This window comes from Corythoichthys intestinalis, chromosome 5 (genome assembly GCF_030265065.1).
Source record: "Corythoichthys intestinalis isolate RoL2023-P3 chromosome 5, ASM3026506v1, whole genome shotgun sequence".
NCBI classification, from domain to species: Eukaryota; Metazoa; Chordata; class Actinopteri; order Syngnathiformes; family Syngnathidae; genus Corythoichthys; species Corythoichthys intestinalis.
The window spans coordinates 19151863-19179523 of NC_080399.1; the positions used below are offsets into that span (position 1 = coordinate 19151863).

Genomic DNA, 27661 nt, shown 5'->3' on the forward strand with positions numbered 1-27661 from the left:
CACATTTCAGGCTTCAAACATAAAGATATAAAATTTTAATTTTTTTGTCAAGAATCAACAACAAGTGGGACACAATCGTGAAGTGGAACAAAATTTATTGGATAATTTAAACTTTTTTAACAAATAAAAAACTGAAAAGTGGGGCGTGCAATATTATTCGGCCCCCTTGCGTTAATACTTTGTAGCGCCACCTTTTGCTCCAATTACAGCTGCAAGTCGCTTGGGGTATGATTCTATCAGTTTTCCACATCGAGAGACTGACATTCTTGCCTATTCTTCCTTACAAAACAGCTCGAGCTCAGTGAGGTTGGATGCAGAGTGTTTGTGAACAGCAGTCTTCAGCTCTTTCCACAGATTCTCGATTGGATTCAGGTCTGGACTTTGACTTGGCCATTCTAACACCTGGATACGTTTATTTTTTAACCATTCCATTGTAGATTTGGCTTTATGTTTTGGATGATTGTCCTGTTGGAAGATAAATCTCCGTCCCAGTCTCAGGTCTTGTGCAGATACCAACAGGTTTTCTTCCAGAATGTTCCTGTATTTGGCTGCATCCATCTTCCCGTCAATTTTAACCATCTTCCCTGTCCCTGCTGAAGAAAAGCAGGCCCAAACCATGATGCTGCCACCACCATGTTTGACAGTGGGGATGGTGTGTTCAGGGTGATGAGCTGTGTTGCTTTTACGCCAAACATATCGTTTTGCATTGTGGCCAAAAAGTTCAATTTTGGTTTCATCTGACCAGAGCACCTTCTTCCACATGTTTGGTGTGTCTCCCAGGTGGCTTGTGGCAAACTTTAAACCAGACTTTTTATGGATATCTTTGAGAAACGGCTTTCTTCTTGCCACTCTTCCATAAAGGCCAGATTTGTGCAGTGTACAACTGATTGTTGTCCTATGGACAAACTCTCCCACCTCAGCTGTAGATCTCTGCAGTTCATACAGAGTGATCATGGGCCTCTTGGCTGCATCTCTGATCAGTTTTCTCCTTGTTTGAGAAGAAAGTTTGGAAGGACGGCCAGGTCTTGGTAGATTTGCAGTGGTCTGATGCTCCTTCCATTTCAATATGATGGCTTGCACAGTGCTCCTTGAGATGTTTAAAGCTTGGGAAATCTTTTTGTATCCAAATCCGGCTTTAAACTTCTCCACAACAGTATCTCGGACCTGCCTGGTGTGTTCCTTGGTTTTCATAATGCTCTCTGCACTTTAAACAGAACCCTGAGACTATCACAGAGCAGGTGCATTTATACGGAGACTTGATTACACACAGGTGGATTCTATTTATCATCATCGGTCATTTAGGACAACGTTGGATCATTCAGAGATCCTCACTGAACTTCTGGAGTGAGTTTGCTGTACTGAAAGTAAAGGGGCCGAATAATATTGCACGCCCCACTTTTCAGTTTTTTATTTGTTAAAAAAGTTTAAATTATCCAATAAATGTTGTTCCACTTCATGATTGTGTCCCACTTGTTGTTGATTCTTGACAAAAAAATTAAATTTCATATCTTTATGTTTGAAGCCTGAAATGTGGCGAAAGGTTGCAAGATTCAAGGGGGCCGAATACTTTTGCAAGGCACTGTATGTCTCTGCGTACAACTATGGCTTTTCTTTTAGAAGTCCACCCTTTTTGTTAACTAAATCAATAACGTCCTAATATAGTCATTAGTGACACACAAGGCTTGTATTTAAATGAACTTTCAAGGTTAAATTTTCCTGTCTATTGTTTCCACCGGACTACTGATTATTGATGCCATGAAATGAAGGCTTCATGAACAGGAGCAAATTGCTTCTTCCGTTCAAAGTACATATTTCCATCGGATCACCCAGAGTTTCTTTAGGTTAATTGTGCCGGGGTGCCAAAGAATAGAGAACACGGCACCACAGGAGGTGTGCGAGTGTTGAAGGAAAGATTGCGAATGGCTGCAGTGAGGAAATTAGCATGGACTTTCTTTCATCTTTCTTTCTCTCGGCCGTTTCGTCACTGGAGGGATGCTTTCAACTTTTAGTCAGCGTGTGCTCTCTCAGGAGTTTCTCTGCCTTTAGCCGCGTGTCGCCCCCACAATTCACTCGCTCTCTGTCGTTCGCGTACTCAGATCAATTGACCTGACGCAATTAAAATTTAGGGACTGAAGCAGGCAGAAGGGACTGCCGTATGCCTTTTGAAGGTGGCATCCAACATAAAGTGCTGTAGGGAAATAGCAAATTGAATCAACCACCAACATTAAACAGCAGCAGTGTCCTGTAAAGTTTTTTTTATTTTTAAATCTGTTTTTGACTATTAAAAAGCAAAATGTGATTGGCCTACAGACTTTTCACAATGATGTCATATGTACATCCGAGCGGCAAAGACTCTGAAATCTCTATTAAAATGTATCCTTCAAGGCAGAGTGATTGTCAAAACAGGGTAAACAACTTGAATGATGATTTAAGCCTTCTGCTCCTTCTGTAGTTTGAATGTATGAAGTACAAGTCAAAAACAAGATGTTGCATGAGGTAAATTGCTTCCAAGGGATATGGAACACCGGCCATAACTTGTATTTTAACAGCTAATTTGATAGCACCATAAGTGGAAATTGAGGCTTAGTTTACATGAGGGATTGACTAATTGTTTGCCTTTGTCTTGCTATGCTTAATGGCTCAGATGTGCTCTTTTCACTCTGCAATAGATAGATAGCAGGCTAGCCATATGTTTTCTGCTAAATAACTGAAAGACAACCCAGTGGAGTTTTGGTTTTGTTCTGTCTCATTAGAAGTGGCTTCTAGGCAGAATTGTAATCGGCTCTGTGCAAATTTTTATGACAATAACTTAATTTATCGTCCTCAAATTCGGGGTTTAGAATGAGGTCCTACCTCAAGTGAAGGAGTTTAAGTATCATGGGGTTTTGTTCACGAGTAAGGGAAGAACGGAGCGGAAGATCGGTGCGACGTCGTTGTGAAGATGGAACTGAGCTGAAAGGCGAAGCTCTTGATTTTAGTGCTGCAATAATTAATGGATTAACTCATTCACACCCAGCCATTTTCACCGGAGCAAGGCCCTTCACTCTCGGCCATTTTACTGGATTTTGACTGATTTTGCAAGGCCCACAGAAAATTCTGTTCTATTGCTATATAAACATGGAACCCACCAAAAGAAAAGAAAAATTAGAACCTCTTCATTCAGAAGAAAAAAAGGTAGTTCATATCTTTTTCCATTCTTTAGAAATCAGCATTAGAAAATAGCTTAGTTTGAGCAATTTTCCAATTTCTGATGAAAAAACTGAAAAATTGAGCTTTTTGAAAAGCATACGTTTCAAACTTAACTTTGACTTATACGCAGCTATTTTTTGCTTTAGTTACATCCCAAACATCTGAATAATGTTTTCCTTTTACAAAATAAGATGAACAACAACACAAATAGAGCTTTTGATAAAGTAACAATTTATGTTAAACTTGTCCTTCATCGACGTCTGTCTCATAAAGATGAATTTTTTTGAGTCTCTGCGGGCTCTTCTCGCGAGCATCACGGACTCAAAGGCATCGTCCGCTGCTCTAGTGATCCCGGTCGTTCTGCTCGGTCGTCCAGCGCCTGGCATCCTGGGCGTCCTACAGGTTGTTTTGCTCGGTCGTCCGCTGCCTGGCATCTATTCGGTCGTCTTCCGACGGCGACAGGCCATGCGGCTTGGCCGTTTGTTGCCGTTGAATTGGGTTGTGGGTCTTACCAAATGCGCTACTGCCCTCCAGTGGCCAGTTTTATTGCCTTATAATGGATTTTCAGCTTTGTGCTTTGGAGCTAAATTGAATCAGAACCCAGAGATGTCTTTTTTGAAAAGAACAAAAACAAAAAAACAAAACAAAAACGTAAAAGACGTATAAATACGACAATTAAAAATAGAATGTATTTATATGTTTTTGGGAGCAAATGAGTTAACTTGAGTAATTTGATTAGGAAAAAGCTTAAAATCAAATTTTGTTGTTTCGTGCATTGGTTTAATCAGAGTGGCGTTTTCATGGTTTGTTTTGAAAGCGTTTACATTAAGTTTTTTTTTTTTATTTGGTGGGGAAACACGTCCTTCTAGTGGGAACAGTGAATATGACAAACTCACTTAACATTGCTCAATCCAGCTGCTCGCTGTTAAGACCAACATAAGGCAAGATTTTGTTTGAGCAAACATGCTTTTTTATGCATTCGTCGTTTAGCTTAGCAATATTAAGCCGTGTTATGTGGGAATGTGTTGTTTGAACAATTTGTTAAAAGCATTGTAAAAACAAAAAAGTTAGCGTTTTATAGCACTTAAGCTAGCGTACTTTTGCTATCCAAGTTAGCCAATTGCTCTCTTGTTGTATTTAGATCCTCATTTATTTTTTAAATTCATTTTTAAATAAAAGTGCAATTCTGCAGTTTGAAAAAAAACACTCAGAATTTTTATGTTGTATTTGCATTTAATGCTTTTTTGAAAGTGCAATCTTAGCAAAGCTTTGTTTTATATTTCCTAAAATTTTAAGTAGTTGATAGATTCATCGACTACTAAAATAATCGATAGCTGCAGCCCTACTTGCTTTATCAGTCTAATTATGTTGTCCTACACTTAAATATGGTCATGAGCTGTGGGTCATGCCCGAATGAAAAAGATCCCTGATACAACCAATCGAAAAAAGTTTCCTTCTTAAACCTTACGTGGTAATCTATCTGGCAGCACAGTTAAGAACACAACATGTTTTTGTCATCAAGCCTCATTTTATGTACCTGCTATTTATTACAGCCTTTTCCCCAAGAAAAACCAAGTGAATTGCACGCACATGGTAGAAACGGGTCTCTCATGTTTTTCTCTGCATCTGTCAAAGTAGCTCCCTATTATATTAGCCAGAGGGTATCAAGCAGGGGATCCAGCCGCACAGATGCCGCTTTACCGTTGCTTTTTCCGCCGGAAGCGGCAGGACCACCAGGCTTGATGAAGAGGTGTCGCATCTTCATTTGACAGATTCCCATTCAACACAGGACTCGTCTTCCTCTCGTCTGGCGTCCTCTCTTTGAAACCAGGGAAGCCGCCGCGAGGGGGAATCCATCACGGCATCCACCCGGGGCGCTACATTTTAGCGCCCAAATGGAAAAACGTGCACAGCACACCAAAAGCGAGGCCACGTGTGCATCTTCTGTTCACCTTCAAGGGAGAGCTGAAGTCCTCCAACCCTCTTGTCGCTCTACTTATCCATCAGCCGGCAGCGCATTGAAAAATAATTTACTGTATATACGCGAGAGTGATTGACGACAGAACAACAGCGTGTGAAAGGCAGTCTCGTCACTGCGCCCCCGCAGACATAATACTGTGCCTTGCCAGTTTTTTTCTTGTCCATATCAGGACATTGAAAGTTCAAAAGAAACCGCAGGGCAACTGTCGGGCAAAAACACTACAATTTTCACTGGTTAACACCCCCTAGAGAAATGGTTTCTCCAAATTCTCACCTGACATAAACCTTCACGACCTACTTGTTTCAGCAACATCCATCAGAGATAAAAGGAGAGCAGCGGCAAAGACGACACATATTGACTGTTGTCCGCTCAATAGGGGCTGTGTTTACACTGCATGAAGTGGCCAATTTAGTCTATTTACATGTATTTTAAAACGGCCCATAGTCGATATCACTGTTTGCATTCCACTCAACCGGCAGACATGACAACACAGTTTATAGTGAACCATCCATTAATTTTCTATAGTGTTTGTCCTTTTTGGTTTCCCTAGTGAGGTGGGGAGAATAAAACCCTTACCCCGTCCGTATTCACACCGTCTGCAGTTGCGACACGGAGGCGTGACGACTATGAAAACTTCTCAGGTCAATTTCTACCGGTTGTGTTTGTGCTACGAATGTTTGCTGCAATCAGAGAACGCACGGATTCAGGCGCAATCGTCCGATAAAGTGTGAGACTTCCAAGTAAACATATAGGCGGGCTGTACCAGAGTATATACTATGTACGTCCCACCGTCAGACACTTGAGAATACAGTGATCTCAAATTTTTTGCGGTTAATGGGAACAAGAACCCGCCTCGATAAGTGAAAAATCGCAAAGTACCGTAAATTCCCGAATATAAAATCAACTTGTAAAATCATGGTGCGCATTATACACGGGTACATGGATGGAGACAGAAATATATACTGTATATATTATATATATATATATATATATATATATATATATAAACTAGGGATGTCAAATGATTAAAATTTTTAATCGAGTTAATTACAGCTTAAAAATTAATTAATCGTAATTAATCGCAATTCAAACCATCTATAAAATATGCCATATTTTTCAGTAAATTATTGTTGGAATGGAAAGATAAGACACCACAAGATGGATATATACATTCAACATACGGTACATAAGTACTGTATTTCTTTATTATAACAATAAATCAACAAGATGGCATTACCATTATTAGCATTCTGTTAAAGCAATCCATGGATAGAAAGACTTGTACTTCTTAAAAGATAAATGTTAGTACAAGTTATAGAAATTTTATATTAAAACCCCTCTTAATGTTTTTGTTTAAATAAAATTTGTAAAATTTTCAATCAAAAAATAAACTAGTAGCCCGCCATTTTTGATGTCCATAATTACGTACACAATGCTCATGGGTGCTGAAGCCTATAAAATCAGTCGTACCCAAGCGCCAGCAGAGGGCGCCAAAACTCTGAAAAACACAACAAATACACATTTCACTGTGCAGTCATTTAAATCTGTTTGAGCGGGGCTTTGTGCTTTAATTGCGTCAAATATTTTCACGTGATTAATTTAAAAAATGAATTACCGCCCTTTAACGCGATAATTTTGACAGCCCTAATAAAAACCGATTTTTTTTTTTTTTTTTTTATTGACACGGCCATGTTATGTTGAAGAAACGCATGCGGCGATCCGTTGCCAACCATTACGGTACGTGACGTCACCATTTTGTTTCGGTAATACTTCTCTCTAATCGGCCGAATGATTTCGTCTGCGTTAAATCCTGCTTTTTTCACTCTCCATAAAGCACAGAATTTAGTTTCTTGAACTCATTTGAGTCAACGTTTATTGCAGCTCCGCAACTCGGACCATAACAAACGTAACACAACACAGACTTCCTGTGTTCGTCAACTATATCTGTCCCTCGGGAAACTCAAACCCAATATCAATAGTTCCTATTGTTACTGTCGTGTCGACAGCGATGAGCTCTCTCGGATCATCCACTTACGTTCTCACTTTCATTGTACAGTATCAATCCATGGAGGAAACATTTATTCATCATGATGAAACGAGCAAGTTATACAGCAGCGTTTAAAAGAAAAGTCACATTTTTCTTGTTTTCATTGTTTTGTTTTCTCCTGGATTCTGGTAAGTTCATGAAGTTATCAGATCATATTATTACCGTACATATTGTCAGTTTACGGTAATCTATTGAACTACCAATGTGCTATGCTTGTGCTATGTTTCACCAGTCAGTAAAATGACATTTCTGTATCTGTACACGAGCTCTGTTTTCTTGTATTCTTCTATTTATTGGTGCTAAAATTAGGGTGCGCGTTATACACGGGTACAATAATTTCCCCTAGATTTTACAAGTAAATTTGGGGTTCGCGTTATACACGGGTGCGCCTTATATTCAGGAAATTACGGTAGTTACTGTCCCACTGAACTATTTTTAAACAAAAATAAAGCAAAAAAAATGCATGGCTTTATTAAATGCTTCATTGAGCAAGTCCACTTAAATCCGCTCAAGCTGCTCACTTACACATGAGTTGCCACAGCAACTGTTTAACATGTTGAACGATGATTGACGCATGCGGCGCTTTGAAGTTGTCTTCGCTGGCAAGATCAAACATTAAACGTCTGTCAATCATCGTTAACTTTAAGAAGCAACTCCAGTGCACTGCCACCAACAAAGAGCAGGGAGCGTGAGAGAGGGAGGGAGGGAGAGTGAGACTACACGATCGGCTCGGTACAGCTCATCTGTATTTTTTTTTTTTTTTTTTTTGTAATTGAAATAAAAATCCGCGATGGACTGAGGACTAAACGTCCTTTCCAGCACGGGGGTATTGTTTCAACTTCATGCAGTCCGGCCACGCCGTCCGGAAAAAATAGACTTATGCGTCAATCCTAAGATTACATGTGGCACATTGTACCACAGGCGTTGAAAATTGTCAGATTGAATAGTATGCTTGAGAATACCTACGAAGTCGTGAATGCAGTCAATCTTGTCACAACTGCAGGCGGTGTGAATTACGGTTGAACCTGAGACCTGTGGGGCAGGCATGCCAGCCATTAGTTAATTGTTGTATCAAGCAATATAAATGACCAAAATTAGTTTCATGACTCTGGTTAAGGCCCAAGTTCTTCTTCTTTCAAAATATTTTGTTCCCTACCTGGAAATATCGTTGTGATTAAAGGTCTAGTGCAAATTGTTGAGTGAATCAATGACTCGTGTAGTAGTTTTTTCATCTGACTTCTCTGTAAGCTGCTATTCAGTTTTTCGACAATGCAAATAATACTGTGAATGGTTTGATAGGTCGTCGCCCGGCGACTCTTGCGGTGTGTAGTCTGCATTTTGTGATAAAGTATGGCTCTCCATAACCCTGAACTTAAATGCTCGAGAAAATAGATGGTTATAATTGAATGTCCTTGGGTCCCTTGAACAAAGCAATATTATTATGTTGGAATTTTCTGGTTATTGCTAAGTGTTGTGTCATGCAGTGATTCTCAATGTGTGGTAACGGCTACCTCCAGCAGTACGCTTAAGAATCACTGAATTTAATGTAAAAATGCTATTCATAAAGTCAGTTTAATTTTTTTTGTTCTGAATCCTATACGTGACAAATTTTACTTTTCATGTACAGTATTTTTTTTTTTTTTTTTTTAAAAATACGGTCCTGTTGTGTTTTACTTTCAAGTGCAATGCAATAGATTTGCCTTGTCTAATAATTTCTACACCATGTTTTAATATGCATTAATTTCCAATATTTAAGATCAGTGTTTTATATTCAAACTGTGCATAATGTCATTGTGACTTACAATAATGAATATACCGTATTGGCCCGAATATAAGACGCCCCTGATTATAAGACGACCCCCTGTTTTTCAAGACTTTTGAAAAAAGACTTTTTGAACACCAAATTAATTTTTATACTGAAAATAATTACAGTACATCTGAAACAAATGATTATAACAATAAATTTGAGAGAAAAAGCATGTTATTTTGCCTCATTCAAATCTTAATATCTGAACATTTAAATATGTAAACTAAAGTGCAATCACATTCGTAAATGAATGGCTTCTGGTTTTTGAAATGTAATTAAACCAATCTATTGTGATAAAACAACAAAATTGCAATAACTGCACTAGTGCTGCAACGATTAATCGATTAACTCGAGTACTCGATTAGAAAAAAATATTCAAATTAAATTTTGTTGCCTCGAGTATTCGTTTAATTAAAGTGGCGTTGTAATTTGTAAATTCACTTTGAAAGTGTTTGCATTCAGTTTTATTGATTAGGGTGGATACACTGCCCCCTGGTCTGCCTCTTCACATGGCTGAATCCAACTGCTCCCTGTTAAGACCAACGTAAGTTTTTTTTTTGAGGTAATGTTTTTTAATGCATTCATAATTTAGTTTATAGGTATATTCAGCCGTTTATTGTGGGAATATGTGTCTGAACCATTTGTTTAGCAATTTGTAGCATTTAAGCTAGTGGAATTTTTCTATGTAAGTAAACCAATTGTTCTTTTGTTGTACATAGATCCTCATTTTTTAAAATAAACTTATACCTTTTGAGGCTCAGCTTAGGTATTTTAATTTTTCATGTTCCTTATCCGATTACTCGATTATTCGAACTAACTAGTCCATCAAGTAATCGACTACTAAAATATTCGATAGCTGCAGCCCTAAGCTGCACTAACCATCAAAGTGAAGTCTAACTGTAACTGTAGTCTTGAAACAAATCTGAATAAGGACAAATATTGCAATAAAATAATGCAAACTGGCTAGTAGCTGAGATCTGTCATGACAGAACATCGCTTCAATGATATCTGGCGCCATCTGGCGTCATGAATGGGGAGAGTAGCTGAGATCTGTGGGGTTTGCGATATATTGCGATATAAATTGCGATTTTAAAACTAGAAAAATTTTCACCAGATGAATCGGGTGAAAAGGTTTGAGTTTTATGTTTTTCTGCTTTATGCTTGTACAGCCTCTCACCCTCCCTCCTGCTAAGCAGTGCGACCAAACTGTTTTTCTTGGTCACCAGTACAGCTGGTGTTTGGTACTTAATGTTAACGATGATTGACAGGTTTCTAGCTTTGATCTGGCCAGAAACGCCTCGGTAGCTGTCCGATCAAAGGCACAAATATGTTAATCATCATTAGGCTTGGCACACAGCCTGAAGTGTGCTGTGGCAACGCATTCATTGTGTAAGTGAGAGGCTGTTCTCGGCAGCGTGAGCGTCAAAGCAAAAAAATAAAAACATTAGAAAAAACTTTTTCGGTTTCGGATCGGGACTCAAAATCAGGTGACTCGGACTCAGACTCGGGTGCAAAAATATGACATAGGGACATCTCTAGTATTCATACAATACAGTTTAATCCTGAAGGTGTATATCAAAGGGATCCAGGAAGCAGAAAGTGTCATTACATTTTCCGGTAAAATATTGTCTATAAATGTTGTAAAACAATAAAACAGCAAAAATGAATGTAATGGACACAATTATGATATTTTTATAATGGGTCAAAATTGTTTTTCGAACAGATCATGCGACTAGCACCTTAGATGGTCATTTGCTTTGCTTAGCCAAAACCACCTGAGAAACAAAGAGGCAAGATGGATGTACCTCATTTTTTTTCCAAACCTAAGTTTTCAAAAGCGACAAAAACTACTAAGCAAGAACCAATGATTGAAATTGTGGACCATTAAAAGCTAGAGACCAGCGTCAAAAATGTGAGCGGAGTTTCAATTTGCCCCATTAAAGATGTTAATTGTACAACTGAGCCACCACCAGTGTCTTGCCAATGTAGTTACCCCCGTCAAAAATTGTGTCCTCTGGCCGCGGGAGCGCACACACACATATTAGTTATGAGTTTAGCCGACTTAAACAATTAATTGAAGCCAGAAAAGAACCACGGTTATATATTTTAGACATTGAAGTTTATTGAACCGGAGAAACTCCATACAGGACTTGAATTACAGTAATAACAGTTATAGGTCATCCTACGAGTAAAACAGTGAAACATTGCCTTTTTTACGTTCACATACGTTCGTCAAACGTTTTTTTTTAATGGATGGGCCATGTTTTAAAACCTCGTAGATAACTACATCACCAAAACACGCAAATCAGTGCAGTGCAGTGGCTCCGCCCAGGGGATACAATTTTTGACTGAAGTAACTACATTGTCACGACACCGGTGGGCGTACCATATTCAATGCATGACGATCTTGGCGAAAAGTATAGCCTAAGCAGCCTGATTTGGAATTCCCCTCAAGAATGATGGGAAACAAAAAAAAAAATGCTCATTTTCAACTTATTATTATAAATATTCCTTTAAGTTAATTTTATTGCTGACACTGCGTTTCAGGGTCATCAACTTGTTGTGCCCCCCATCTGCTCCAAAAGTCAAACTCCGCCTATGCTTTCAACCGATGTGCGCATGTGTTGGACGTCTCGCCGCATAGGAAGGAATTGCAGATCACCGGTAGTGTTCGTCTAGCGACAATGACAAACCACGTCATCACCCCGAGCGTCCATTGCACGCATAAAACATGGCACCCTCCATAGGTCAAAACATATACTAAATATGATAGATTTTTAAATCAACGGCAATATTTTATATGTTTCTAATAACATATTTTCCTAAAAGAGAACAATTGTGGCTTATTAGAGCCTACAAGTCTTTGAGTCCTAGGTTCCCTTTAAATGATATATTTGCATGTCCTGTTCCATGTTCCAACTTTTTGTGGTGGCTTGAAAACAAATAACACTTCCAAAATCCAAAGAAAAAGCTAAACAGGTGTAGAGTTTATCCATTATCTTTTTAGTCTTTGCTGTGCGGATTTATTGGTGGTTTTCTACTACAGACCTTTACTGGGATTTAAGGGAAACTTCTGGCGAATCTGCTCTAATCCACTCTCACCCTTGATCAAAGGCAACCGCCTGGCTTTTTAGTTGAACCGACGGGTTTCTTTTCCCTGTCACAAACTCACTTTAGATTCCTCGGAATAGGCACTTTTGACTTGAATGTGTCATTTGGTCGGAAGGGAAGGAAGACGGGGAGTAAGACGGGAGTGGAGGAAATTGGCGGGGTGACTATCTTTTGTGTGGCGTGGCGCTTTTCTTGCATGTGTAATTGGTTGGAATGCAGAATTGAAAAACGGCCACGCTCCGCTGACGTGAACGGCTAATAAAAAAATGTGCATGTCAATTGATATCAGAGCTAAAGTGTTCCCTCACTCCCTAAACTGCTGTTAAAAAACGGACCCCCACCCTGCCACACACGTAATTATTTGTTGAAATGTATTTCCTCTGCAAAATTGAAAACCTTTGTTCGTACAGCTAATTATCATGCATATTTAATAAAATAAGCCAAAAGGCGTGTTTTATAATCAAGACTTGTTTTTCTGTATGCTACAAGATATTGCCAAATAGGTTTCTATCAATTTTAAATGACCAATGCAGAAACATAGTGACTGTGCAATGTTTACCCCTTTGGGAACTGTGTGATTGAAATTCGTCTGCTCCAGGGAACTGTCACCATCAGAAAACCTTAACTTTAACACTATAGTGTTTAGACTAGAGGTTCTTAGACTTTCAAACATGAAGTCATTGACTGCTATTGATGGCGATAGATGACCAATTCATTTTGACTTGGAAATCTGGCAGCAATTATTAGGCCTGTCGCGATAACAAATTTTAGCGTGCGATAATTTATCTTGTAAATTATTGCGATATGCGATATTATTGCGCCCCCCCCCCCCCCCATTTTCTTTTTAAACTAATTTACAGTAACAGTGAGAATACGGTATATATTAATAGATCAAGTACACCCATTTAAACGCGATAAATGTTTACTTTTAAATTTAAAAATACTTTTTAAGAAATCACAACTAAAAACTATAGACAACAATATTAATACCGCACAGAAACACAGAATAAATACTGTTTTACAAGAAAAAAAATAAAATTGCACTTTATAACGTAAGCATTTAGGCAAATGAAAACTTTTCCCCTCATAGCTTCTGCTATTGTGTTCCATTGGGATGCAACTATACAGTTAAGTCACGGTTTAGTACGATTTTCGATACGGGGGAAACGATTTTCGATTCAATTCAATACATTTAATGCTCTGAAAACAAAAAACAAAAAAAACAATTGTATTTTTTGTTTCGATTTTTTTTTTTTAATTCTATTTTTTTACTAACTAGCAAAAATTAAATTCCCATCATATAAACATGCATTTTAGGGCATAATATTTATGTGCTTGCTTACTTACTGATCTGAAGAAATTTTGTGTGAAAGTGCGGAAAACAATCTTCACTGTTTGTAAAGTGAGACGGGGCACATCGTTTTTTGCTACAGCTCTCTTAGCAGCTAGGTTTACTACATGAGCAAAACATCCTATTTGTGGTCCGAATCCATCTGTGTCACGTAATGAATTAACAATATTTGCACCATTATTTGTAGTCACTGGTATGGATTGATTTGGCCTGCTTAACTTCCATTCATTCATGGCGGTTTATATTTCATCGATGTAGTATATGGACTACGGGCCCACATAGCCAATGCAATGGGATGTAGCACATCTAGTTTGCTATTTCATGATATCTAGTGTGTGCGCACATTAAAAAAGTTAGCTAACGTCACAGAAGTCACGTCAGCTCATTACTGCACAACACCAGCATATGACAATCGACTTTCATAAACAAGACGAGTTTGAAGCACAGCGTTCATCATGTCCGTTGTCAAAGCGAGGTTGTTCGTAGCAGCCAAGTCGGTAACAGTGTTTTGGCGGACTTTGTTGTAAATATCGCACACTGATGTTGTTTTTTTCATATGATGCAGGAGTGAGAAAGAGACGGTTTACCGAAAGCCACAGGTTGAGGAAGTGTTGTTAGCTCCGTGTGTTAATAAAAACAAGTTGTCAGCACATCGTGTGTTTAATATCATTGCCAGAAAAACACACTTAATAGGACACCTTGAAGCTTCATTTTTAATGCTGTCATTATAATAATGATCTGCTGCATCATAAATCACTTTGTGACTTTTCACCTCCATGATGAAACGTAGCTCGTCCATGTTCGCTGGTGTTTAAACCGTTAACAAGACACTGGGCTGTTGACTCCAGGCCTGGATTCCCCCATTTTGACGGATGCGTCTCCAGCAAAAATAGAAAATCGCCTAAACCATTCGGCGGGCTCCGGCACGCCGGAGATGGTCCGCAGTCAATCCGGAGCTCTGACGCGGCCGGTATAGGTGGAAAAATAGGATATAATGGGAGTCGATTGGCTCTGGCGCTATTTTTTGCCGGACCTGGAACGAAGATGCATTTTGCGTAGTTGATAAAATGCTAACAAGGAATCCGAACTTTTAACAGCATGTCTGTCGCACACGCGCACACACGTGCACGCGAGGCGATAAATCGCAGTGGAAAAATTACCGCCTTCATTTTTATTTATCGTGCGATAAATGGAATTATTGCATATTGCTACAGGCTTAGCAATTATTCGTTGCCACTCCTTCTGAGTAAAAATGAATCTGATGTCTATCGCCGTCAGTGGCACTGAAACATGATTGTGTATGACAGACAAATGTTTATGAATCCCGTTCCGGCTCTCAAAGAGGTTTGAGTGATGAGTCTCTGACAATGTCTAAACCCTGCAGACGCGTGTTTACACCAAAACGAGGTGGATTAACGGGCACTGTTTGTCCCTAAATGTTTGTTTGGTCCATTACTGGAGCTTCGTGACTCTTTGTAGTCTGTCATAGAGTTCACACATAAAGGCTGTAAACAAGCCCCCAAAACGCATGCCCTGTGTACCTGCTTTATTCTGCATGTAACACATTTATTGAACTGATCATGTTCAATGGATTACAAGTGCACTGTAAGAGAACCTTTCCCACACACAAGGTCAGGCTTTGGAGTAGACACTCCACGTTGTTGCCTTACAGTACTCTATATCCCATTCAGCTCTAGTTTAAAGACATTTGTTGCTGTCTGTTTACAGGTCCATCACGCGGATTCGCTTATTTGTTGCTGCTGCTGCTGTGTTGTTAAATGACTCCTCGTTAGGATATTAGCCACTTATCAAGTGTCTGGTAAGTACTTATCGTTTCATGTTTTCTCTTTTATTTATTCTTTTTTTTCAACAGTGCTACCTTGAAGTGTAAAAAAAAAAACACCAATAAGGTTGTGTACTAAGACAAACTGTTACACAAGCCATCAGAGTAATTTCTTATTTCACATCGAATGCTTTTTGTAACCTGTTTTAGGAAAGCAAAGAATATGCAACAAAAATATTTTTGTAAGTAAGGTAAAGCTGGGCAATTTTAAGGTCAGATTTTTGTTTAAAAAAGATTCATCTCTGTGATCAGCTGTATCATTTAATCGACTACAGGCATTTGTAGAGGATGAATGACTAGTTTGGCAGATTTTTACAGTCCCTTAACAGGAGTTAAATTGTTATGGTTTTCAAGCGGTGAGATGAACTGTAAAGGTAAACATAACTAACAAAGAAAATCACACACATTGTGCACTAAAATATTAATTATATTTCATTTCTCGCAGGCCCGCTGGCTTAAAGGGAACCTCGGACTTAAAGACTTGTAGGCTCTAATAAGCCACAATTGTTCGTTTACTAAAATATGTTATTCGAAATACATAAAATATTGCCATTGATTTAAGAATCTGTAATATTTAGTACATTTTTTGACCTACGGAGGGCGCCATGTTTTATGGACGCTCGGGGTAATGAGTTTGTCACTGTCCCTAGATGAACACTACCGGTGTTCTGCAATTCCTTCCTAAAAGCGGAGAGTTCTTATTATTTGTGCTTTATTGAGTCTTTTATCACCGTTTCATTGCCTCAAAATACTTTTTGCATGTGTTTGCTGTCATACTTTTAAGCGTTGTGTTTTTTTTTGTGGTAGCTTTAAAGCAGATTATTGATCTGCTGACCACACTAGTCACATAGCATATTTTAAACCACCCTGATTTTAAATGACTACGTTTAGGTATTTTCTTAAGGCATCTTCAGTATGTTCTATGTGTATGCATCGAAACAAAACAAGCTGAATGCGCACGATAGTACTTTGGGAGTCAAATTCGCCTCTTGTAGGACATTCCGCCGGTGTCGCACATTTTGGCAGAACACCGATTTTGTCCTGCTCTTGTCTCATCTCATCCCATCTTTCCTGTTCAGTTTGCTTTTGCTGCTCATTTTGTGATATATCGACAGTAATGTCATGCTCATTAATGTTCCTCTCGGGTTCAAATTGAAAGGGCTGAACAGATGACAGGTTTATGTCGCTAGAGTCATACTCTGGAAGCCTAGCAGTGTAACCCAGTGACGTCACCGCCCTGTGACGTCAACAACAATGATGACCTACAGGTTAAACTAATTTTACAAATTGTATAAAAACGAAAACATCAAGAGTGGTTTTAATATCAAATTATTTTAACTCATAATAATGTTTATCTTTTAAGAACTACACGTCTTTCTATCTGTGGTTCCCTTTAATGTTAATATAAAATGGATGACGCCACTGTACAGTTTAAAAACTTTGTTTTGTAAAATGATGTGGACAAAACAAGGGACTATTATTTGAATCTCCTATGACCGGTTTCTTGCATTTGAGTTTGCTGTTTGTGATTATGACAAGAAGAAGCACTGAATGAAGATTACACTATGTTTGCATTGCATGCTAGCCACTTGCTTAGTGGGGAACTGCTATGTTTGTTAGATGTGGCCAAAGTGGCATTTAACTCATTCACTGATTTGAAAATTTATGTTCATCCACTCGAATGATTTCAATGGATAGTGTGAAATAGGGTCTAGTTTAAAAACAAGTGTGGCATATGCCTGACTCCAAGGGCATAGGTTTGGTCTCAACATTGGTAGGTACGATATAACAACATCACCTGCATGTACACTTTTTGCTGGGGAGGGGACATTAATAAGACCAAAAAGATTGGGTGAATGAGGGTCAGTGCTACATTTCTCACGAATAGGAACCTAATTAATTGATAGGCTAAATGATCAATGCAAAATAAATCTGGCATTGACTTACATTAACCTTCGTGTGAATTGGTTCAGGTAAAACCCTGTTCAATTCAAATCTTTTGTATTCAAAAATTAGAAAAAAAAAAAAAAACATTTTGAAAACATCCAGAATAAATTTCTGGATTTTATTAGCAAATTTAAATTGAAATATTTGACCATAACTGAACTTATATTTTTGTGGTTGTACAGTTTCCAGCAGAGTTCACCACATTTCTCACAGTTTAATTAACATTTACAGTATAAAACACATACAGGAGGATACTTCTCTCTAAGCAGCCTCCTACTCGAGTTTTGCAGATTAGCAAATTCACACAGTTTAATGTTACGCAAACTCTGATGCAGGGCCGACTTTCAGTAGGAAAATTAGTGGTGTGTTCCCTACCTCCACAACATTGATGTTGTTTTACATTACTTACAGTGGCTGCTGTTGCTGGCTGGAAAAAAAAAAAAACTTCTAATATCCCTCCTCTGCAGAGAAGGGATATTAGAAGGCGGCATGTCGTCGACATCCAATTCTGTCTGGGCTGTGTGAGTGTGCGTGTGTGGGTGGTGATGGTGTGTGTGTGTGTGTGTGGGGGGGGGAGCGGTCAAGTCATCAGGCAATCAAACGTGCGTTTGAGGGGGAAAAAAATGAATCGGCACATTCAGCAAGTGAAAAGGGGTAAATGCAAGTCTGAACATAATAATCATTCCATAATGGTAGGGTCATTTCTATTCTTATAACATATGGGAAGACAGTCTAATTGAACTCTTTAATACAAATAAGTTGCTTAAAAGTTGCTGGGGACAATTTGAGCATCCTGAAAAGTTGGTAGTGATATGTTCCTACCGTCCCTATGCAAACCTACGCCCTTGCCTGACTCAGACAACACAATTTGAGGCAGATTCTAGTCCAACAGAACAGACACATCGTGGAGAATCGTTGGCTGTCGTGTTTGATATTTTGAATCGGTGGGGTCATGATGCCTCGTGTACTGTGTGACATATCCACTGACTGTCTCAAAGGCCTCGTGACTACATCGCAGGAAGTCTGGCGAGTCAGAATTCCTCTCGTCGTGCCACATAGTGTGACACATCGTATGTGTCCCTACTATTTGTTCATGAATATTGACCAATAGTGTAACTTCATGACGGGCTTTCGCTTGCACTGTCTCTCTCTGTCGTTTTTCTGCACGTTCCGGCGGACAACACAGTTGTGTTCCTCCACTCTACGCAGACAAAATAAGCAATGATACTTTTTTTTCCCGTTTTGTTTATATAGCGAATGTGTTGATCCGAAAGCAGACGGCCGTCATTGTATGATACAAAGTGCCTCCGTGGCTATTACTGATTGACAGCTGCTTGTCTCACCTCGCGACAAAGTCAGATGCTATTCGTGGTAGTGACCGGTGTGATTTGAGTCTTTTTTTCACGGACCAGTGTTCTGTCAAATTTTGCACCTTTATAAAATTTTGCCCCAAAGCTTTTGTGGCGGTGAAAAAAAAGCATTCTTTTATATTCAGTTGGCCTCTCAATGTTATCCAACGGTGCTAAAGAACTATTTACATTATAAACATACATGTGCAACAGGAAAATGGCGTAAATTAATGCTTAACGACACAGCGAAGTCGTTAAGTGAGAGAGCTGCGTGCAGTTGTGTGCAGCTGACATGGCAAATATAAGTTAATATTCCTTTCATTAAAGAAGGTTTGTAGTGTGTACTTTGGAATCGCTGCATTCGCGGTCATTTTTAACGTTACGTGCATGCCAAATTTGTCAGAACACCGGCAATGTGCGTCAGAAAAATACAGCAAATATAAAATAACATTTGTCTTTAGCCCCATCGTGTTAAGTGCAGGGAAAATACAACTCACCCGCTGAATCAGTGGGAGGCCTGAGCTTGTTTCGTTTGTTTCAGTGCTCTCTTAGCGATGTCAGGATATTCCGAAATGACTTTAATCCAGAAACTCGGTAGAGTTTTTGTCTCAAATGTACGTTTAAGGTCGCCGTGATTTGCGATCTCTACAAGCTGATATTCCTGTTGCACAGACATGCTCGAATCACTCGGTTTATTCACATAAGGGTCACGAATCCACTCCTTCACAGTTCGTGGGTTTTTAGTGATTGGGAAGTAGCATAGATTTTGTTTTCTTCGAGGTTGTTGGCTCATCTTCTGGCTCATGAGGTTCCCTTTTCCCCGTAAAAAAATCTGTCCAAAGACGTCTGTTTTTCAGTCATTCTAGTGTGGGGGCTAATTATTTCCGGGAACAAATGTGATGGGCGATGACCAACATCATACGTTATTATTGAGGCCAAGCGCACATAGATATACAAAACAAGATGTACTGATGTACCAATAAATGCATTTCTATGACGACCTCCCATTCTGTAGTTGTAAATCTAGAGTAGACAGGGATATTGGTGTGTTAAGCGGCACAGGCCAAAGTCAATCGGCCAGAACGCAGTCGTTAATAAATTATTTATTATTTCTGCGCGGCCCGGTACCAAATCCGCCACGGACCGGTTCCGGTCCGCGGCCCGGTCGTTGGGGACCCCTGCTGTAGTGTGACAACTCGGCCGTTCCAAAACAAACTGCGACATCGTGACACAAAGTCACGTAATTTGACACTGTGATCATTGGACAAAACCCCCAAAAATCTTTGTAGTCTGGGGAAGGCTTAACAGATTTCTCTAAATGTTGGCACTGGTTTTGAGTATAAGATAGTTGCGGGTTGTTATGTTGGTTATGAGGGACAGAAATGCCATTGTGTTGGAAATTGGAGAAGTCTAGGCAATTTGTACTACAAATGTATGAAACAATGTCTTGTGATTGGTAGGAGGGCTGGGCGATATGGCCTTAAGTACGTATCACGATAAATTGAGCAGATTTCCCTCGATAACGATAAATGACGATAAATTCGCCCAAGCGGACTGTTATATAATTTGAAAATTTGAATCAATGCATGGAATAAAAATTAACCGTTTCTCGTTAAATTTATTCACCAGCTTTCAATTCAACAATTGCACATGCAGTGTAAACATTAAGTATTAAAAAAAATCTTGTAAACAATAAGAATCCTGGTGTGAACATTTATAACAGCTTGTATGACTTGAAAAATGTACAACATTATAAAAATCAATATGACGACTGTGCAAACGTCATTCTAACACAAATGACTTGCAGCTTTAACAGTACACTTCAGACAACTTATTGGTAATGGCTGCTGTGACATAATTATTCAACGCAAGTGTTTACGTCAAGGTTTCAGGTTTCCTTTTTTTCCGAAAATTTTTTTAATACATGCACCCCCACACACAGACACAACCAGATTAAAGCTGTATTGTTCTGATGCCAATGAAACATTTAAGGTTTTATGATGTAAGAATAAAGCAAACGCATACAGGAAAATAGCTGTGGCCATTAAACTGTCATATTATATATAGGCTTCACTGTTGGATTATACTTTATGCTGAGTGCTTTACCATCATGAAAGCTTTCAGAGAAATCACAGAGATGGCAAATAACGCAACATAATGATTGCTACATGAAGTCCGTGCCCAGTTCACTCATTAATTTCAGCCGTTTCGACAAGGTTAGAGCCGCTATCCGACTCCATCACGTTCATTTGTAGCCGCTGTTAGCCGCTAGCGTTAGTCTGTGGCTTGGCTACCAGAAGAAAGCACTGAAAGCATCCTCTCCTGATATCGCAAGAACCAGGGAGGACAGCGGGTGAAAGCCCGTCTGGAACCCGCCAAGAGTTAACTTAATGTCGGGTGAAAGTTTGGCGTAGCTAACTTAAGCCCGACTCCATCCCGTTTACTTGTAGCGTTAGCCTACCGGGCTTCTGTTTGTTTGGCTTCCTGAAAACCACGTGATTCCATACGTAAGCACACTGTCTGCTTTCTTAAAGGGGAATGAACATAGCCGAACAACACAGAGTCAAAGCGGGATGAAAAGACTATATTTTCTTGTTTTATTAAATTACCGAATTTACCGACACGGTCAAAATTACGTCGGTCATTTTGAAGAATTTCGGTAACGGTAAATTTACAGTTTACCGCCCTGCTCTAATTGGTAGTATAAATTGTGTGTCACGTTCGCTAGAAAAGATGATGGACTCCATGTAAAAATGCCACTGATGTTCTACTCCAGGCCTGCGGTGAGTCCGCACTGCTTCCACAATCGCTGTATGAAAGTTTGTTTTGAACTCAGAGAAGGTGGTGCCCGATGTTGTGTGTTGACTGCTGGCGGTGCTGTGCCCCCAGACAAGGATTATTTAATAGGTTTTCCACCAAGTTGAGGTCAAGTCAACTTTTTCTTCGCTGTTGTGGGCCTTTATTAGAAAGCGAGGGAGTCAACTTATCTGTCTTGTGTTATCTCAGCATTTCTACAGCCGTAGCGTTTGCCCAGGCAGCCGTGACAGGATATTGATGGGCTTCTTTTTTCCCCCCTACTTTCCCCATTTCCCCAAACTAGCGTTCCATCCCACATCTCCTTCACCCCATCTCAGCCTGCACAGCAATCCTTCTATGTAAGGAAAGACTATCATTTGCCTCCCCCTCAAAGTCTGCATGCACTTTTCCCAAACTAAAAGCAAGCGGTAACAGACGGATGCTGCTCTTACGTGTGCGCGGCCTGTTAACATAAGTGAGTGGCTGTCATGCATTTTGTTAGCATCAACACTTTTCTTTGGACAGCCCTGCGGAGAGGGATTGCTTGTCGCGTTGTCAGGCTTGTGTTTTGTGCCCGGAGGGTGAAGACTAGCAGGAGCACTGCTGCCTGCATCTCTCATTCCCTCAAAGATGCTGGAAGGGTGAGGGAGGGCGACGGTAGCAATTTCTGCAGCAGACTGCTTCCTGCAGATCGGAGCATCCGAGTGGAAAAAAGGCACATTTTATCAAAGCTTCACTTCAGAGAGCACTTTGCCACGAGTCTTTTTTTACATGGGCCTCATGGCCGGAGGGAATGGCGAAGAGGACACATGAAGTTTCTGGGGGTTTTGCAGAGTTAACGGGCCAAGCTGAGATTGAGAGAGAAAAAAAAAAAAAAGAACCAAAAAAAAAAAATCAAGATATATTGCTGCACTGACATCCTTAAAGTTCCTGTAAAGTGAAAATAAACATAAAAAATCATAAGACAATATATCCACTTAAACCCGTCTAAGGTTGAACTACAAGTGTATCCCACTGTGTCTTCATAGGGCGGAAAACACAGAGAAGACTGAAAAGCAGTTTCTGCTCTTGCACTCCTCTTTAAAAGAAACTGCTGTATTTTAAGTCAAACGATTAAAAAAATTTAATCTAGTTAATCATATGTCAACTGTGTGATTAATCATGATTAATCACATTTCCCTCGGGATGAATAAAGTTGCTCTTCAGGGAAAAAAAATCTAGGAAAATACTATAATTGACTTAAAATTTGTTTTAAGATGAAATGTACAGTATGATGTGTGAATGAATTAATACTTAACCAAATTGAGTTTTAAAATTTTACTTAACTCAGCTCGTATAAAATAATAAATAAATTGTATGATACAGCAAAGAGCTTAAACAGATTAAAGTGCCTCAGACTAACAATGTGGCTCAAGTACCTTTTGGCATATTACCCAAAATTAACTGCCAATTTACAGAGCAGATAAGCACAATACAGTAATAACAACTAGTGTTTCAAAAAATGTGTAAACAACTTGTCTGTTAAATGGAACATTTCACACAAAGGCAGCATTTGCAGTTTTACACTAAATGGCCTGAAAGCTGTGTGAGATATAAAAAAAATGTCAATTTTCACACACTTAACTGAAAAACATTACACTAAACTGTGTGTAAAGGTGTTTAGAAACACTGCTTTAGTTAGCCATACTCTTTTTTTTTTTTTTTTTAACCAACTTCTCAGGAAAACTAGCTTGTTGACATTCTCAGATAACAGAGCAGACCTTTTCTTTTGAACAATGTACCCTGCCAAAGAAAACAGTCTCTCGCAAGGAACGGTTGTGGCAGGTGTGACCAGATGCTTTTTTTGCAAGGTGGGCCAGCTTACTGTGGGCGCTATTGTGCGCAGACCACCACTGTAGTGGGCATGAGTCCATGCTGGCACTGCCTTGTACCTGTCTAGTGGTTTGTCATTGGTTGTTGTTGTTTGTTGTCATTGGATTTTCAAGGCCCTCGTCTTCGACTATGTTAATGTGTCTACACTCTACAGCAGGGGTGGGCAAACTATTCCACAAAGGGCCGCAGTGGGTGCGGGTTTTTGTTGCAACCCATTAAGAGGACACCTTTTCACCAATCTGTTGTTTTACAAGCGCAATCAGTCAATTGCAGTCAGGTGCTTCTCATTTCTGCTGAAACCTCATTGGTTAAACTATCTGTGCTGGGTCAGTTGGAACAAAGACCAGGACCCACTGCGGCCCTCGAGGACCGGTTTGCCCACCCCTGCTCTACAGTCTCTGGCTACCCATGTAGCGATAGCAGTAGTCAACCTACTTGTTGTCTTTTTGTTGGCAAGTCCGAGTCCGCACTCTGCCAGTGTAGCTTGATGACTGCAGCTTGTTCCCACAGTGTTAGCATAATTGCTTACACTAGCGAAGATATGCTTTGCCCGAAGGTGGTACTTTAGGCTGGTTGAGCATAGATCGAAGGACAGTTCATTACATCAGTATGTGCACACAACTTTGGTTTTATCCAGATTTCCATTAGGAAGCTTTTTAAAACGGAATTTGGTCATCATCCTCATTCATCCTCACTCATCGTGGCTGGCTGCATTGCCGCGCGGAGAATGTAAACATCAGCGTGTGGGACTACGGGAGGCAGTTGTGGCCAAACAGTGTGAGCGGTGTGTGAGCAGTAAGTTGCGTTTTTTTTTTTTTTTAATGCGTTAATATTTCCAGATTAATCATGGTCGTTAATGTTGTTGAAAGGCTTAATTTTAAGCCAAAACAACTGCTGTGTTTGATTGAACAATATGTCTATATGCTGCCATAGCAGATTCATGGTGCATAAAGCCCTTGAACTATTTTTAATTTGTCCGTTTTACCCTGAAAACCCCTGTTTACAGACGTTGCGCAACCGCTTTTGTTTCAACCCAGCTATAAAACAAAGGTAATTAATTATATTTATTATTCAAAATGTCTGTCGTTTTTAACATAGAATCATTAACTGATGTCTCATGTTTTGTTTAAAAAAAAAAAAAAAACTTTAAAAAATTATTCACTCACATATTTTAAACTGTTAAACAAATTATGTCACAATGAAAAAAATGGTGTTTGTAAAAAAAGTCACGTATATCTACCTCATAACTATCGCTTAATTGTATTTTTTTGTTACTATCGCATTTTCTCCGATATGTCAGATGGTAAATAATCGATTCAAACAAAGAAAAATTGAAGGAAAAAAAAACATTTAAAAGGATAAATATATGAAAAAGAAAATCTCGACCACTCCTTGATGTCTGCGATTTCTGCATCGCGACCCTTGTTATATAACCATGTTTCATCCATAAAATCCCCCAAAAATCCAGCTGTATCACAGCCGTGTATTGACACTCAGTGATACATGCTACATGGATTTTTTGGAACGAAACAAGGTAAGTACGCGATAATATCTCGTTAAAGTCCTGGCGTCTGTAATTCTGCTCTCGTGTGCTCTCACCTCCAGATAGGGTTTTGCTGTTTGAAAAACTTAAAAAAAAAAAAAAGATGCCCTCCTGTTCAAAATTGTTCTTCCCTCAGAAAATTGAGATTTTAAGCTTTCTAATGATGTATCACACATGCATATCGGACAATTTTGAAAGTTGGCTAAATTGGGGGTCTCAGAGCAGAACTTCAAGTCACCTGAGTGTTATCCGCCATAGACTTTTTCCACATTGTAACAATAAAATCCTTGAAAGTAGCTACTCAAGCCCGAAGCCCGCCTCCACACGGTGCCTCTTAAGACGAACTTCAGAAATAAATTAATACAGTAAACAAAATGCCTCTTTTCGCTCTTCAGTCTTTCCCTGCATGATGCGTGCGCTCCTATGGCTAATAATGATGCTCCCTGAAGGGGAGGAATGAATGAAGGGAAAATACATTTTCAGGTTGTACAGTAGGCTTAGCTAGCTAGAAGGCTAGCTAGCTAATTGCATGCCAGAATGTTTTTGTTTCTGTAGTAGATACAAAGTAACGTAATTAAGTAAAATAAAAACCCTCGAAAGCCACTGACTTTCTCAAATCAATGATATGTGTTTGAATGTCACATTTCAGTTCATACCTGTTGAAACACAAGATGCTATCACGTGTGTTTTGCTCAACATAATGAGCTTGAAAATTATTAGTGATCAACCATAGCACATTCTGTAGCTCTCATGTCACTAAGGCTAAGTTCATACTGCACAACTTAATGCACAATTCTGATTGTATTTGTCATATCTGTTTTTTTGGTGTGCCCATTCAGACTGCCTTTGTCCATTGAACACGTTCAAGTATTACGCATGCGCACTAATTCGCAGTCCAACACGTGCTAAGGAAACTGACCAGCATATGCAGAAGCATCAAAACAAATAACTATGCACTGTGCGTGCATGATGTTTTGCATGACTGACACTTGTCGGTTTGCCCCAACTTGGCCATGTAAGCAATACTGAAATATTGCTCGTTAGGCGCACAGTTAGAAACCGAGCATTATCAGGCGTATCCTTTTCTTCATTGTACTTTTTTATGACTGTGGTCAAGCCCGCCTCCTGCGTAGTAAATGCTAGACGCTATGGCTAATGAACAGCTACATTGCCGCCGTCTTGCGTGCCGCTCTCACTTTTTGCTGACGTAATTGCTGCATGAATTCCGATTTGGGAGACTTGACAGTTCAGACCACCGCCACATTCTGGAAAAATGTGGCTCAGATCCGATTTAAACCACATACGAAAGTGACCCAGATTGGATTTGAAATGGTCCACTTCTATGCGACTTGTCCTGTTCAGACTGCCAAGTTAATGCATCACTCGAGTCGGAAAAACACGAAAAAATCGGATTTGTGCATTGAAACCTGCAGTATGAAACTAGCTTAATTCTCAAACCAAATTCTGTTATTTGAAGTTAGTATATTAACTGATATAAAGTACGGGCCAAAAGATGGACACACCTCATTCAATGCAACACAAATGAAGGTCCCAACCCCATTGATAAAGCAATAAATTCCACTAATTAACCCTTAAAAGGCATACCTGTGAAAACCATTTCAGGTGACTCCCTCTTGAAGCTCATCCGAGAGAATGGCAAGACTGTGGGGAAAAAAAAAGTGGTCAGAGCAAAGGCTACTTTGAAGATATTAAAATATTATACATTTTTAGTTTCATCACCTTTTTTTTTTTTTTTGCGAAGTACCTAATTCCACACGTGTTCATTCATACTTTTATTGTCTTCAGTGAGATTTTACAATGTAAATAGTCATGAAAATAGAAGAAAACGCAGGAATGAGAAAGTGTGTCCAGTGTGCGTGGGTGGGGGGTGCAAATGGAATTTTGTTATACCTACGTGAAGTTGGCCCCCCATCAGACGCAAATTCATAGAAAAATCATGCCATTCGTTTGTGTTAGGTTTGCGCTTGTTTGTGCTGATTTTTGTTGTTGTTGTACTGCGATAGTTTTTGGAAAATTAACAATTCTTTTATAGGTCTAGCTGAGGTCAAACGCCCCCCCCCCCCCCCCCCCGCCATTTTGATTGAAAATGGCTAAAAATGGGGACAATCGTTTGTGCTACGTCTGTGCCGTAAGACTATTCGTTTGTGCTGCTATCGTTTTTGAGATAATGAGATATTGATTTCGAGTGATGACGTCACGCAGGCCCCCATTTATTGTAAACTGGACCCGAAATTGTGCCATTTTTTTATGCTAAGTTTGTGCTTGGTTGTGCTGTAAAATGTTTTGTTTGTGCTGCTATCATTTTATAAATATTGAGATAATATAATTTCAAGTGATGACGTCAATCACAGCGACTCCATCCCGGGTGACGAAACGTACCAACTCTTTCAATAACAGAGGCGTGTCCCAACAACTAGCACAAACGAATGGCCCCCCCTTCGGGTCCATTTTGCAGTAAATGGGGGGCTGCAAGTCACCTCATCACTCGGAATTAATATCTCAAGGCCCCTATATACTGCAAAATGCACAAACAAATAAAATAATTTTTCTATAAATTTGCATCTGATGGGGGGCCAACTTCACGGAAGTAAATTTTTTTTTTTTTTTGCGGGCCCCTCCAGATAACCGGCCAAGCAGGGTGGGAATGGGGCTGGCAGAGATATTTTAACACTTAAAACACTATATTACAGCTTCGCGCATCATCTTACCCTCTCCTTGTCCCCAACCACGCCCACCTACGCCCGCAAACCAGGCCCCTTAGATGCCCGGGCCGTGTGCAGTTGCTCCTTCAGCACTCTCCTAAG

At 39.5% G+C, this 27661-nt stretch overlaps 1 protein-coding gene across 3 annotated transcripts in view; it reads left to right on the forward strand.

Moving 5' to 3' along the window:
• The window catches only part of plxnb2b (plexin b2b), a 467166-nt gene that overhangs the window by 212445 nt on the left and 227060 nt on the right, over window positions 1-27661 (forward strand). For all 3 annotated transcript variants that reach the window (XM_057836746.1, XM_057836745.1, XM_057836747.1), the window contains one exon: window positions 15215-15305. The gene's annotated coding sequence lies outside the window, so the exon portion shown is untranslated. The remainder of the gene's footprint in view (window positions 1-15214; window positions 15306-27661) is intronic.